Source organism: Brassica napus, chromosome A1, assembly GCF_020379485.1.
Source record: "Brassica napus cultivar Da-Ae chromosome A1, Da-Ae, whole genome shotgun sequence".
Lineage (NCBI taxonomy): Eukaryota > Viridiplantae > Streptophyta > Magnoliopsida > Brassicales > Brassicaceae > Brassica > Brassica napus.
The window spans coordinates 15,621,402-15,635,037 of record NC_063434.1 but is presented as its reverse complement, the minus strand read 5'-3'; the positions used below and the strand labels follow the sequence as shown (position 1 = coordinate 15,635,037).

Here is a 13,636-nt window from a genome sequence, read left to right as displayed (position 1 = left end):
AGCATCTATAAACCCTTTGTTGCTTCCGGGGTTTGCGTGCTCTCATCCTGGATAGCTTCAACCAAGACTGCCATCTTGATTTCTTCTGTCTTCCCGGACCACGCTTTACCTCCGGAGGAAAGCATGTGAGTTCCTCAACTTGTTGTCCAGCACAAGGATATATATTCTTTGAGTATCCTACAAACAGAAAATTCTTTGAGTACACTGGACATACAAGTGTGGAGATATGCAAACCAACAGATGTTCCAGCAGCTGTAACATGAGAGCAAGGTATTTTCTCCACTGCATAGACACCACAATCACACTTTCCATGTTCCAAATCAACCACACAGTCTATTTTACCACCTTTCACAAAGAATTGCCATCCATCAATTGGTTGTACTATCATCGTATCTGCTATCTCCGATCGAACAGCAAGCAAGTATTCAACACCTCGACTATGTTGAGTTGGGAGACTCAAAGCATCTTCTGTCCTTTTCCAAAACCACTTTCCTAGCTTCTCCCTTATGAACTCCAACAGGAACTGAAACGGAAATCCTCTAGATTGCTTCAGAGCGGAATTAATAGATTCAGCAATGTTGCTTGTCTTTATGTTGTACCTGTCCCCTTGACAATAAACCTTTGACTATAGGCTGACGTCGGCTCCAAATACGTTACAAGGTCCGGGTTTGCACTCTGTATTTCAGCCATGTACTGGTCAAAATCTGAAACCGTATGAGCATAAGCAGCACCTTTCACCAAGTACAAGAGATGTTTCCCTTTATACTTTTTGACAATGTTATCTTGAAGGTGATAATAACATATTCCTCGGGTTGCCCAAGGAAACACCTTATCACCAGAGGCTGCTCATCATATATACAACTAGCCAATTTTGTGAAAAACCATTCCCAAAAAGGTTCATCTTCAGCATCTACGATCCCAAAAACCAATGGAAATATCTGAAAATTCCCATCTTGTGCGGCTGCAACTAACATAACACCTCCATACTTCCCACTTAGGTGAGTCCCATCCACCACAATGACCCTTCTATGATACTTAAAACCTTTGATAGAAGCTTCAAAAGAAAGAAATAGATACTTAAATCTATTGATAGAATCGAGTTCTATAGCCGTGATAGAATCGGGATTTACTAAGGAGATTTGCTCGAGATATGATGGCAGACACGAATACCCATCTTCTGCTGATCCTCTCACCAATGCTTGTGCATATAAAAGTGCTCTGTATGAAGAGGTGTAATCAAGCGTCATGCCAAACATGTTCTTCATTGCATCAGTGATATGTTGCAGATTCAACCCATCATTGATTCCAACACGATCAATGAGCCTACCAACATACTTCGGAGTACAGTGTCTCCGCTGAGCGAGTCGGTCTCCCACTGAGCATGTATGTTTTTCCACATACTTTGTTACGCAAAACGTGTTTGTCCAATATTTCACACTCGCTCTGACCTTTCATTGACAACCACTAACCGGACATGTTGTCACAAGGAGAGTTTTCGTTGACTTGTATATTATGAAGGAGAACTTAAACCTCACTGCTGTCAACCGCAGCTCTGAAAGCAGTGCATCCTTGCTAACAAAACTCTGGTTGACATAGATATTGTTACCATTCCATCTTCCTCCTTCAATCTTTTTGATATCTTCAAAACACATATCATCATCTTCCTCATCCTCATCTTCAACCTTTCCATAAACACTGTAATCTTCACCATTCTCGTCCGCTTCAGCAATAATAGAGATTCCAGCATCCTCCTCCCCATCGTCCTTCTCCCCATCATGATTTTCATCTTCAACCAAATCATCATCATTATCTTGAAAACATTCATCAGCTTCATTATCTTCTTCCCTGAACTCTGAAACCGTTTCCACCTTGCTACGGCTTGATAAACGAAGCCATACTCCATACGTTTTGGTTATCACGAGCAAGTTTCAAACTTGTCTATCACTTGTAACATGAATAGGAGGGGTGTCTGGAGCCAGCATCATTTCTGCTGGTAATGAGTAGGTTATCTCCACAGATTATGTGCTCATGTCCAGGTTGAAATCTTCTTGAGCCATTGCAAGAAGTTCAGCATGTGTCGAATCTTTCCCCAAAAAAATGATTCTCGCTCCTTTGATATTATCAACCACAAAATCCCAACGGCAATCTTTCAACAACTATTCTCCATAAACTGCATGTAACTGACGCATCATCTACAAAAATTCAAAATAAAACACATTAGTAAACATAGAGAAAATGAAAGTTTACTAAACATTGACGCAGACGACATATCAGTAAGTCGTCTGGAAGACTTAACAGTAAGTCATCCAAACAGGTCATTTTTGCAACAAGTTAGTCGTCCAGCTTTGTTTGTTAAAAAAAAAAACTTTTGACGACTTACCAGTAAGTCGTCTAGGATAAACGGGTTAGTTTTCATTGACCGAATTGTATCAGATATTAGACTTAAGTCATCTCTGGGTAAACAAAAATTTTAATATTTTATTAAAGCTAGACGACTTATTTGTAAGTCTTTTCAGGTTAGTTTGCAATTCGAAAAAGAAACTTAAATATTTAACTTTACCCAAACGATTTACTTGAAAGCCGTCCAGGTAAACAACGTACGAGAAAGTCGTCCGAGATAAGCAAGGTTTGACCAGAATCTAGGAAATAAATCTGGACGACCTTGCTTATCCTGGACGACTCTCAAGTAAGTCTGACTTGACGACTTCCGCGTAAGTCGTCTGGGAAAAGGTAAATATTTAAGTTTTATTTTCCAATTGCAAAAGTAACCTAAGACGACTTACATATAAGTCGTCTAGCTTTAATAAAATATTGAAATTTTTGTTTACCCAGAGAAGATTTACTGGTAAGTCGTCCAAGAAAAGTCAAATATCTGACACAATTCGGTCAAATGAAAAACTAACCTGTTTATCCTAGACGACTTATTGGTAAGTCGTCTAGGGTATTCTCTAGATTTTTTTTTAACAAACAAAGATGATGACTTATAAGTAAGTCATCCGTTTGACCAGAAGACTTACCCGTAAGTCTTCTACAGCAAGACTACTTACGGGTAAGTCTTCTACGCGAACAGATCTGGAAAAAAAATTCAATTACATACCTTAAACTAGTGAGATGACTTCTTTAGCAAATAGAGTCTTCTCCAACCACCCAGAATCTCAAACGAAAGTAACCCACCAAGAATAGTATGCTTGAATGGTTCTATCAACCATAAAAAAATTTGAATCAAAAGCTTGAGTTTTTTGGATGAATATGGAGGCAAAGTGAAACAGATGTTGTTTTTAGTTCATAACAAGTGAGAAAGAGGGACAGAGGACCGACACGTGTTGCCACGTGATTAGTCTGGATCACTTCTGTGGGACCAGGATACTTCTGTATAATTCAAAAAAAAACAAGTGAGAAAGAGAGAGTGTAAATCGATTTTAGGTGCTTTAAGAGCTTCAAATTGGTTGTTCATGGTGGTTGGGGTATTGATAGCAATGGCAATCTTGTAAATACTTGAAGATGATGAGGTTGAAAGAGTAAAAAAGCCATTTTCGAAAAGAAAAAAAAAATTAATGGTATTTTCGTAAATAATGTGAACATGTGGGGTGAATAGAGAAAAACAAAAATAAAAAAGAAGATGTTAATTTTGTGTTTGACTTTATGTTTTGAGTCAAATCTGCAAAAAGCCCTTGAAAAATATCACATTATTATTAGTTTGAGTGTTTTTATGTAATTCCAAAAAATGAACAACAAAAGACAAACATAATATACATAATTTGTCATTCAAAATTTATATATGCTTTAAGCAAGAAAAAAAATTTACACAAGCAATCTTCATGCTTAATTTAAAAAAACTAACCATTATAATTGTATAAATTTAACTTTTATTCCATACCGGATGTAGATTACCATCTAATAAAATATTATAAATTTAACATTATTAATTTATAGTGTTTTTTACTTTAGTCAATGATTCTATCAATATTGGTGAAATACTTAAACGAACTTTGACTTTTGGACGTTGGAAGCGGCTTTGTAGCCACTGATAAAGATTTCCAACGAAAATTCCATAGAAAATATTATCCTTAAACGTAGGACACATCCACAACCATTATCACTTTACCAAATAAACATATAACCTAAGAAATATTTTCAAACGTTTGTAACGCCCTTGATCAATGAATCTACAATCGTTTGGATCCAGATATGAGTGACAGTTTAAGTTACTACAAGAGTGGCATAGTGGAACCAGGACCCATTGGTCTAAGTGGTAAACGAGTTTCGACTGAAACTACCGTCACTTGGATTCAATTCGTACTGGAAAGAACTATTTACAATAGGAGTGATTGGTTAGGCTATAGGAAGTGATTTTAAGTTTAATTTTCATCTACATCCTTAAATACTACCAATTATGATTTATCTTAGTTTTTAAACTTACAACCAAAAAACTAAAGTTACAGCAAAAACATACAAAAAATAGTTAGAAAAATCTTATTTTTTAAATCTCCATCTTTTTAGCTGTAGGAAATTTTAAAGTTACATCATTTAAAGCGAAATCAAAAATCTTATATACTAAATTTTAAAGTAAATTTTCTATAGTTACAGCCCAACTAATCACCTCCAATGTTTAGGTTCCTCACAAAGAGATGAAATTACTTTCTTTTACACCAAAAAAAAATGAGTGACATGCTTGAAACGTAAACATCTAGGAAGGAAATAAATGCGTTAAAAGAAACATATTTTGGAAGCAATGAAGTTTTTATTCGTTGGATAGTGAAGAAAAAAAAAAGGAGATATCTGCTACGATTAGGGTGATTAACATAAAGATGGAATACAATTTGAGTGAAAGATTTTTGGAAAAATTGTTTTTTTAGAACAAAAAAATGATAACTATGTCCCTTTAGACTAATTATTTTCCAAAACATATGATTTGTAAAACATATGATTCACAAGTGCATCAATAGCAACTAACTTCAAAAAAATCTTAAGAGCCGAAATAAACAAATTTATAATTTATAGTTTGAAACTACCTAGCTAATACTACAGACAATACTGAAATGGTTTCAGATGTTTCTATCATTTTCAGCGAAATAAAGATAATATAATAACGTAATCCATACAGAATGTGCTTACTGAAAAAAAATCTGAATGGGGAAAATTATTTAAGTCTAAATATTACTCATTTTGTTTCGTGAAAAATGTCATTTCGACAGTGTTTATAAAAATTAAGAAAATGCTTAACATTCATTTGTGACATTTTCTTAACCGATAGTTTTTGAAATAAATAAAATTATTTATAAAATTAATTGTCTAATTAAAATTAAATTTAAAACATGTATAAATTGTATTGGAAGTCTAAAGTGAGATTTTTGTGTAACAAGAAAAAATGTGAAAATTACATTCTCTATGAAACGAATTCATAACTCATTTGTGTATGCATATGACAATTAGCCATGAGACCTTAACGATAGAACGGGAAGGAACGTCATTAGCCAATGATAGTTTGGTTGTTCTTTTTCAATGGTATTTTTCATATCTTATCCATAAAGATTTTTGACCAGTAATCTTGAGGTTAAACTGTAACATTTGTCTAAGATCATTTTTTACTTCAAACGGCTATTTTATTATTCAAACTAGAGGTGGTCCGAGTAATCGTATTGGAATAGAACAACCAATAAAATAAGAATTCTCTATGAAATGATCTTTGCAGTTCTAGGTAAGAAATCTGAAACTTCATTTTGTCGTCGAAAAATATGAAATTTCTTGAATTCTTGGAATCTTGTTTTAAAAGTCTTTATCGCTTTCAGCTCTGTTGAGAAGTTCGTCCATGTATCAGATTCTTTTACCATGTTGATCAGGTTCATATAATCTATTCCAAAATTTTGGCATGTAGAATGTGTTAAATATAGAACTATGTAATGTACAAAGTGTTTTTATATTTTGGGTTCCATATAAAATTAGTATTTGTATAGAAAAACCAATTATTGGGTATTACTTTTTGTGGTTGCCCAACCTTGAGTTATACCTAATATGATATATACTTGGCGACTGATTCGAGAATCTCAGATTAAATGTTTATGTACACATCAATACCGTTCTTCAGTTTGGTTAAATTACAAAAATGGTTAGTTATGTGTGTTCTTATTTGATTAATACATGGTCGATCATTTCAACTATGACTTAGACCAAACCGAGGTATCACAAATATCCACTTAATCAGTTGCGAAGAACATGTTGTTTTCGTAGTTACCATTGCATACAATGGTACAGTACACACGTGCGTGTGTATATCTATATATATATAAAGTAGGCTTGTGCTCTAAGCACAGTCTTCTACGTCATCAAGTAGAGAAGGGCTTTTTGCACCACGTGGCACCATAAAAAAATAAGACATCGAGTGATTTTGAAACTTATCTGTGTTGGACCATTGCATCTTTTTCATAATCTCTCACCCAACAAACTCAACAAAGCAGCCCAACTCCAAAACCTCAACGAAGCCCGTTTTGGTTTTTTCCCTTCTTCTTACAAATGGCATGAGGTTTTTGCGACACATGTTATCACATATATTTTTTTTACATTTTAGATCCTTTTTTTAGATTACCAAGTAATTTCTAATCTTGAACTACCTAATCATTTTTGCACTAACTATTACTGTATGAAGTTTGATAATTTATTTTATTGTTCACTAAAATTCAAGATGGATAAAGAAATAAATAAAATAAATAAAATAATAGAAATATATTTTACATATTTAATTTATTCACAACTAAATATAACAAAAAAAATTATTTTATTATTTTTTCCATTTTCTATTATTTAATTTACAAATTATGTATTTATTTAACTATTAAAAATATAAAATGACCAAACTAAGAAGAAAAAATTAGAGTACAATACATAATCTAAACATAAAACTTCTACAGTCAGATTGAAAAAGTAACAAAATATTAATCACATAATATATTAACTTATTACCTACTACTACATAACATAATAAAACATCAAATAATAATCTTCATAAATAAATACTTACCACATAATCACATCATCAGAAAAACATATTTAAGAACAATAACAAAATATATATATATATATATATATATATATATATATATATATATATATATATTCAGTACAACACACGAACATGTGCGTGTTCATTTGCATATAGTCCATTACAATGTCTGGATATTTTTAGTTTCGATTAGGATTTTTAAAAAGAAAAATTGTTCAAGAAAAAGATCAAAAATTTGTCTCACTTTAGGGTCCATTATATTATTGAGACGGGTCTAGCGTGTTTCATATAATTTTCAAAATTAGAGAACAATATTTATTTATTTTTGACAAAGGACTTAATAAGAGAACAATATTGCAACTAGAAAATATATATAAGAACTAGATCTGGTTTTTGTGGGAAATGAAAAGACAAATTTTGATTGGGTTAGGTATTACGATAAACAAATAGCTGCTTGTAGATTTGTAGTTACCAATGCGTTAAAAAGCAGTCTTGGCTCATATTCTGTGTTTTATTCAGGGATATTATATTGGTTAAGACGGCACTGTTAAAAAAGAAGTTGCTTGTAAAAACTTTTTTTTTAAGGGTAGAGGTGTCAGGTTCTAGTCGTAACAGCTTCAACTTTTGTCCCTTATCTAAGGAGATTGTGGTGTTAGACGCAAAAAATTTTGAATTAAAAAGAGTCAGACTATAAAAGTTTTGCACGGAAGTCAATATAATGTTGAGATGTGTCGGTAGGAAAGAAGACTTTTGATCTTATGATAGGTTAAGCGGTCATTATCTGAGATAATAAATAAAAACATAGTTGCTTGTAAAAGTCAGATGATGAAGTTTTGCATGGAAGTCAATATAGGATCAATATGGTTCGAGGCGCACTTGCTAAAAATAGGATCACATTCTATAACTTTAACTTTGGTATCTATAAATATCAAAGTTAATAAATTAGTGAACAATATGCTACTGATTCTATTAGGAAAAAACTTTAAATACTTTTCTTTTTATTTTGAAACAATTTCAAATAGTGCAAGTGTCTTACGTTTCAATATATTAACTAATTTTATAATTAGGGACAAGAAAAAAAGTTGATTTGCCGGATGACAAAAGACAATGTTAAAATTGACAGCCATCAATTTGTTTTCTTCTTTCAGTTTATTTTGCCAACAATAAAAAAAAAAAATTTTAAAAAAAAAGTTGAAAATAAAACCGGTGATATAAATCAATAAAAAGAATTTCCAATTGGTGCAAGTTTTTCCACCATTATGTTTTTGCTCTTTGTAAATGTTTAAACAGACAAAACTAAGGAGAAACTATTTACATCGCTAAAACTTATTCATATATGATGTGAAGGCTGATCATCACGTCTGTGTAGAGACAATTTTCTCCGGTTGAAAACAATATGTTACAAATACTATATCAAATGGGAAATTTTTTAACTTTACCTTAAATTTGATACCACTTTAAAATTTACCTTTAAATGATAATTATTTTCATAAATGCATCAAGTTTATTATAAAAAGACAAAAATAATTCTCCTAAATTATTTACATCCAATCAAATTAATTGTATATATATCTTAATAAAACAAAAAAAATTGATTAAAAATTCAAATTTTATGAATAGTTATTTCATTAAATATTTGAAATTTATACTTAGATCTATTAATTGACAGAAATATTTGAAAATTTGAATTTTCAAGTTATTGAATTTCTTTGGATTTAAATGCTATACAATGCAATGGTTGTCTGATTGAGAATTATTTTATTAATTCCAATCGATCAATATGTTATATCTGTTAAATGGCATAAATATATGACTAACCTAAGTTTTTAAGTTATTGTACTTAATTGGATTTAAATGATATAAAATGTTATGATTAACAATTATTTTATAAAAACAAATATAATAAATCATTTAATCGGTTAATATATTGTAATCAACAAAAATGTAAAACTAAATATACATGAACTCAACTATAAAAATAATTAAAATAAAATACTTATTAAACAATTTTTTTGATTTTAAACTTAATTTTAACTAAATAAAAAATAAATTAAAATATTGTTTAACTAATTAAGAAAATAAATTAAAATATTGTAAACCAGTAAAGCATAATTCAAATTTTATTTTACATAAAATTATTCTTAGAAAAAATATTTCATGCGCATGTCATAGAAAACCAAGTAGTTTAATGTTACTTAATCTAATTAAATAAAAATAAACTTATTCACATTGATGTTTCTGAAACACACAAACACCAAATAATCTAATAGAAATAAATAAATACTTTTATTTAAAATAAAATAAAAATTCTTTTAAAAATTGAATCTTAAAAACATTTTCTTCAATTTAATAATTCTAAAAATTAATAAAATATTATAGACTAATAAGATTATCTGTATACATATCATAATAATTAGCTAATGAAACACTTAATTATAGATATCATAATAAGTTTATCCGTATACATATCATATTAGAGTATTTTAGAATAAGTCAACACTAAACACTAAACGACGTCAGCAAAACTCTCAAAGATTTGACTATTCCAAGTTTATGATAACTAAGCTAATAGAGTAGTTAATTTATTAACTAACTTAAAACCTGATAATTATATTCACTGAACACTCTTTATTTTGTCATAAAGATTTGACTATTCCAAGTTTATGTAGAACATAATCTAAGATTCGACAGAAGGAGAATTCACTGATGGCCCTCGTCAGAACAATAACGATAATATTTGTCCTCATCAACATTAAAATCATCAAGAATTAGCGTAACACCGTTGTTCCTTACGGAGTTAATAACAGCTCATACCTTGGTTCGACTCTTGAACCCTTTCTTTTCGATTTCTTTCTTGACATCGACGTGGATGCCTCTTCCTTGCCCATCTTGGTGCCCTTCTACTTTCAGCCTCATCGCCAAAACCTCTTCTAGAATAGCAGCTGCTTTGGCACTGCAAGTACGACCACACTCTAGTGAGTTCTTGACTGCGTGCTCTACCGTTGAAGCTGTTGTCACTACTCTCCCGTTGTTTTTATCCACTACGTTTGCTGTTATGTACTTAATCGACATGAACAGCCTTAGGACGTACCTTTTGGGAACCGTCATTGATTCTATGGAAACAACAACACTGTAAGCACTGTGAAGAAACATGATAATTGTACAGAACAAAAAATTTAATCTCAAACATATCATTTGTTGATTCAACTTTATTATTAAACTACAGGTGAAATAATTTGAAATGTTTATATAATCAAAATTAAAATTTTGGTTTTAAAAGTTTAGCTTTGCATTGTGTACATTTCAATATAAAGACAATCCATGCTAATACTCGTTATAAGATTTAAAGACAGGATCAGCTATTAAAGCATCATATAAATTAACAGTATATGAGAAAATTACCACCTCTTACAACATAGATAGGTTGCTAGACACATGAGAAAATAATTATTCAATCCCATTAAAGAAACTTGTTATCACGGTACTTGGAGTGTAAAAGAATTAGCTAATATACTTCATGGAACTTGCAGTTGGGTGTAAACCTTTGTATTAGTTTGGTTGATGAATTATGAATATTGATTACTTTAAGAACGAACCATTATATTTGTTCTTCATAGATTTAAAACATTCTGACTACGTTGAAGGTTCTTTATGTCCGGCAACTATTAATATATATTGAAATTCATTTTGATCAAGGCTCGTGTAAAACCTTTTTTGGTGTATTAATATGTATTAACATGTAAAGTTATTATTGGAAGAGGTGGATAAATATTTATCACGTCATATGTAATGTAACACTAATTATAAAAGTTGATATAGAGTTTAATTAACACTAGATTTCGATCCGCACAACCGTGCGGATGTTTATTTTCATTTTACATAAATATTTTTTTACATCATTTATGGTATATATATATTTATTTAACAAATTAATATATGCATTAAAAACATATTAAATATTATTTTTGAATTAAAATTATATTCAGTTTTGACCCACCGACCTTGAAAACTAAGTTTTCTACTAGCAATATTTTTACATTTATTTATTTATTTCAGATAATATATTATCATATATACAAAAGTCTAAGATATGTCGATTTTTATACATGTATTATATAGTTTTTGAATGTTAAGTCGTTATATCATCGTATTATATTTTTAGCATAAATATTTTATATTTATAAAAACTTTTTTTACAATTTTATCAATTTAATATAATGTTATCATATTTAGTTCAATATAATAATCTCATTTAATATGAACTATTATTATTATAAAATGATGAAAAGGTAATTTTTTTATTTTATAAATGATTACTATATATATATATATATATTAATGGATAATAATAGTTCATTGCTATTTACGAAATTAGTTGAAATTTTTTACAAAATATTTTTGAAAATGAAGATAATGCTATAATATTTTCAAAAGATTTGTTAAAAAAAATTATACATATATATATATATATATGTATATATTTATATTTATATTTAAAATAAAAAATATCATGCATAAATTATTTGTATTATTAACTTTGATGAAATACATGTTAATTTATATATGTGTATTATATAGTTTTCTAATATTAACACGTGTTACCTACATACTACATTTCAAATATAAATACTTACAAAAAATAAAATATATAAATTTGACAATTTAAAATAATTTAATCATATTTAGCACAATATAATAATTAATAATTTCTCTTAAAATAATTGATTATGATTATATAATTGATAAAATGGTAGACTTTATATTTTTAATATTATAAAATATATAAATGTATAATATTATTCATAACTAATTTCGAAATTAATGAAAATTTACATATAATTTTTAAAAATTAAGATCTTGTTAAAATCTTTTAAACGGACTTGTTAGAAATTTTAAAATATATATTTATATTTAAAATGAAAATATATCAAAAGATATTGTGATTAACGTAGTTTAAAGATTCTATATATTATTAGTCTTGATAAAGTATATTTAATAAAAAAATTAAAGGATGGTCCAAATTATAAAACAATATATGAAAGAATTCAATATTTCTATTTTAATAGATAATATAGACTATAATTAGAAATTTTAAGAAAATAGTATACAAATTTTGTTTTTATAATAAAATCTTAACTAATATTAATTTATAATAATATTAGAGTACTAATCACGAAATTAGTCAATGATTCATTATATAATAATATTTAAAATATCTAATAAGATTTTGTAGATTTTTTTCTCAACATATTTTTATAATTAAAAAATAAGACAATTTTATAGGTGAGTTGTTATATACGTCAATTATTTAAGATGTGATATTTTAATGATGTCATAATGTTAATTAGAATTAAATGAAATATAATTTTCTAGGGAAAGTCCATTTTAAAAAAAATCATACATGAAAGAAGTTGTGACTTCTGTTTTAATATAATAGACTAGATCTCGATCCGCGCAACCGCGCGGGTGTTTATTTTTATTTATTTTTATTGAAATATTTTATTTTTAATTCTACATTGATATATATTAGTATAATATATATGAGGTGTGTCTATCATTTTTAAAACATAATAATTTTATTTTATATATTTTTTTATTGAATTGGTTGTTTTCAGATCACGTTTTTGGCTTGGAAAAGATTGATAATTATTTAATTCCTATAATGTAGTAGACATATTATTTAGTTCCTATAATCTAGAAAGTAAGTTATTTAGATCTATAATAATGTAAGATTATAAATTAAATGTAACATGACTTTCTAGTAATATGTCTATTAGGTTCATTTTTAAAAAAATCACACATGAGTAAAGGTTGTGACTTCTCTTTTAATATAAAGATATATATTATTAGTCTTGATAAAATATATTTAATAAAAAAATTAAAGGATGGTCCAAATTATAAAACAATATATGAAAGAATTCAATATTTCTATTTTAATAGATAATATAGACTATAATTAGAAATTTTAAGAAAATAGTATACAAATTTTTTTTATAATAAAATCTTAACTAATATTAATTTATAATAATATTAGAGTACTAATCACGAAATTAGTCAATGATTCATTATATAATAATATTTAAAATATCTAATAAGATTTTGTAGATTTTTTTCTCAACATATTTTTATAATTAAAAAATAAGACAATTTTATAGGTGAGTTGTTATATATGTCAATTATTTAAGATGTGATATTTTAATGATGTCATAATGTTAATTAGAATTAAATGAAATATAATTTTTTAGGGAAGGTCCATTTAAAAAAAAAAATCACACATGAAGAGAAGTTGTGACTTTTTACATATTAAAACAGAAGTCATGACTTCTTTTCATGTGTGATTTTTTTTAATTTGGACCATTCTTAAAAAATATCATATTTTACATAAGTTCATTATTATATCTTTTAATATCTTTATCATTTTATTTGAAATACAAATGAATATATTTAAAATGTTCCAACAAAATCTTTTTAAAATCTTCTTAGAATCTTTTTAAATTTACTTTCAAAATTAGTTAGTTTTAATTTAAATTATCATAAAATATAATTAGAAATTAAAATTGAATATAGTTTTCTTAATAAACGAAAATTTAAATAAAATAAAATTAATTAATTTCACAAATACATTTACTAATAATTTTT

At 28.0% G+C, this 13,636-nt stretch overlaps 1 pseudogene; it reads right to left on the bottom strand.

The window, feature by feature from the left end:
- Window positions 1–9,023: 9,023 nt before the first annotated feature.
- LOC125576258 lies at window positions 9,024–13,291 on the bottom strand (annotated as a pseudogene).
- Between the last annotated feature and the right edge of the window lie 345 nt (window positions 13,292–13,636).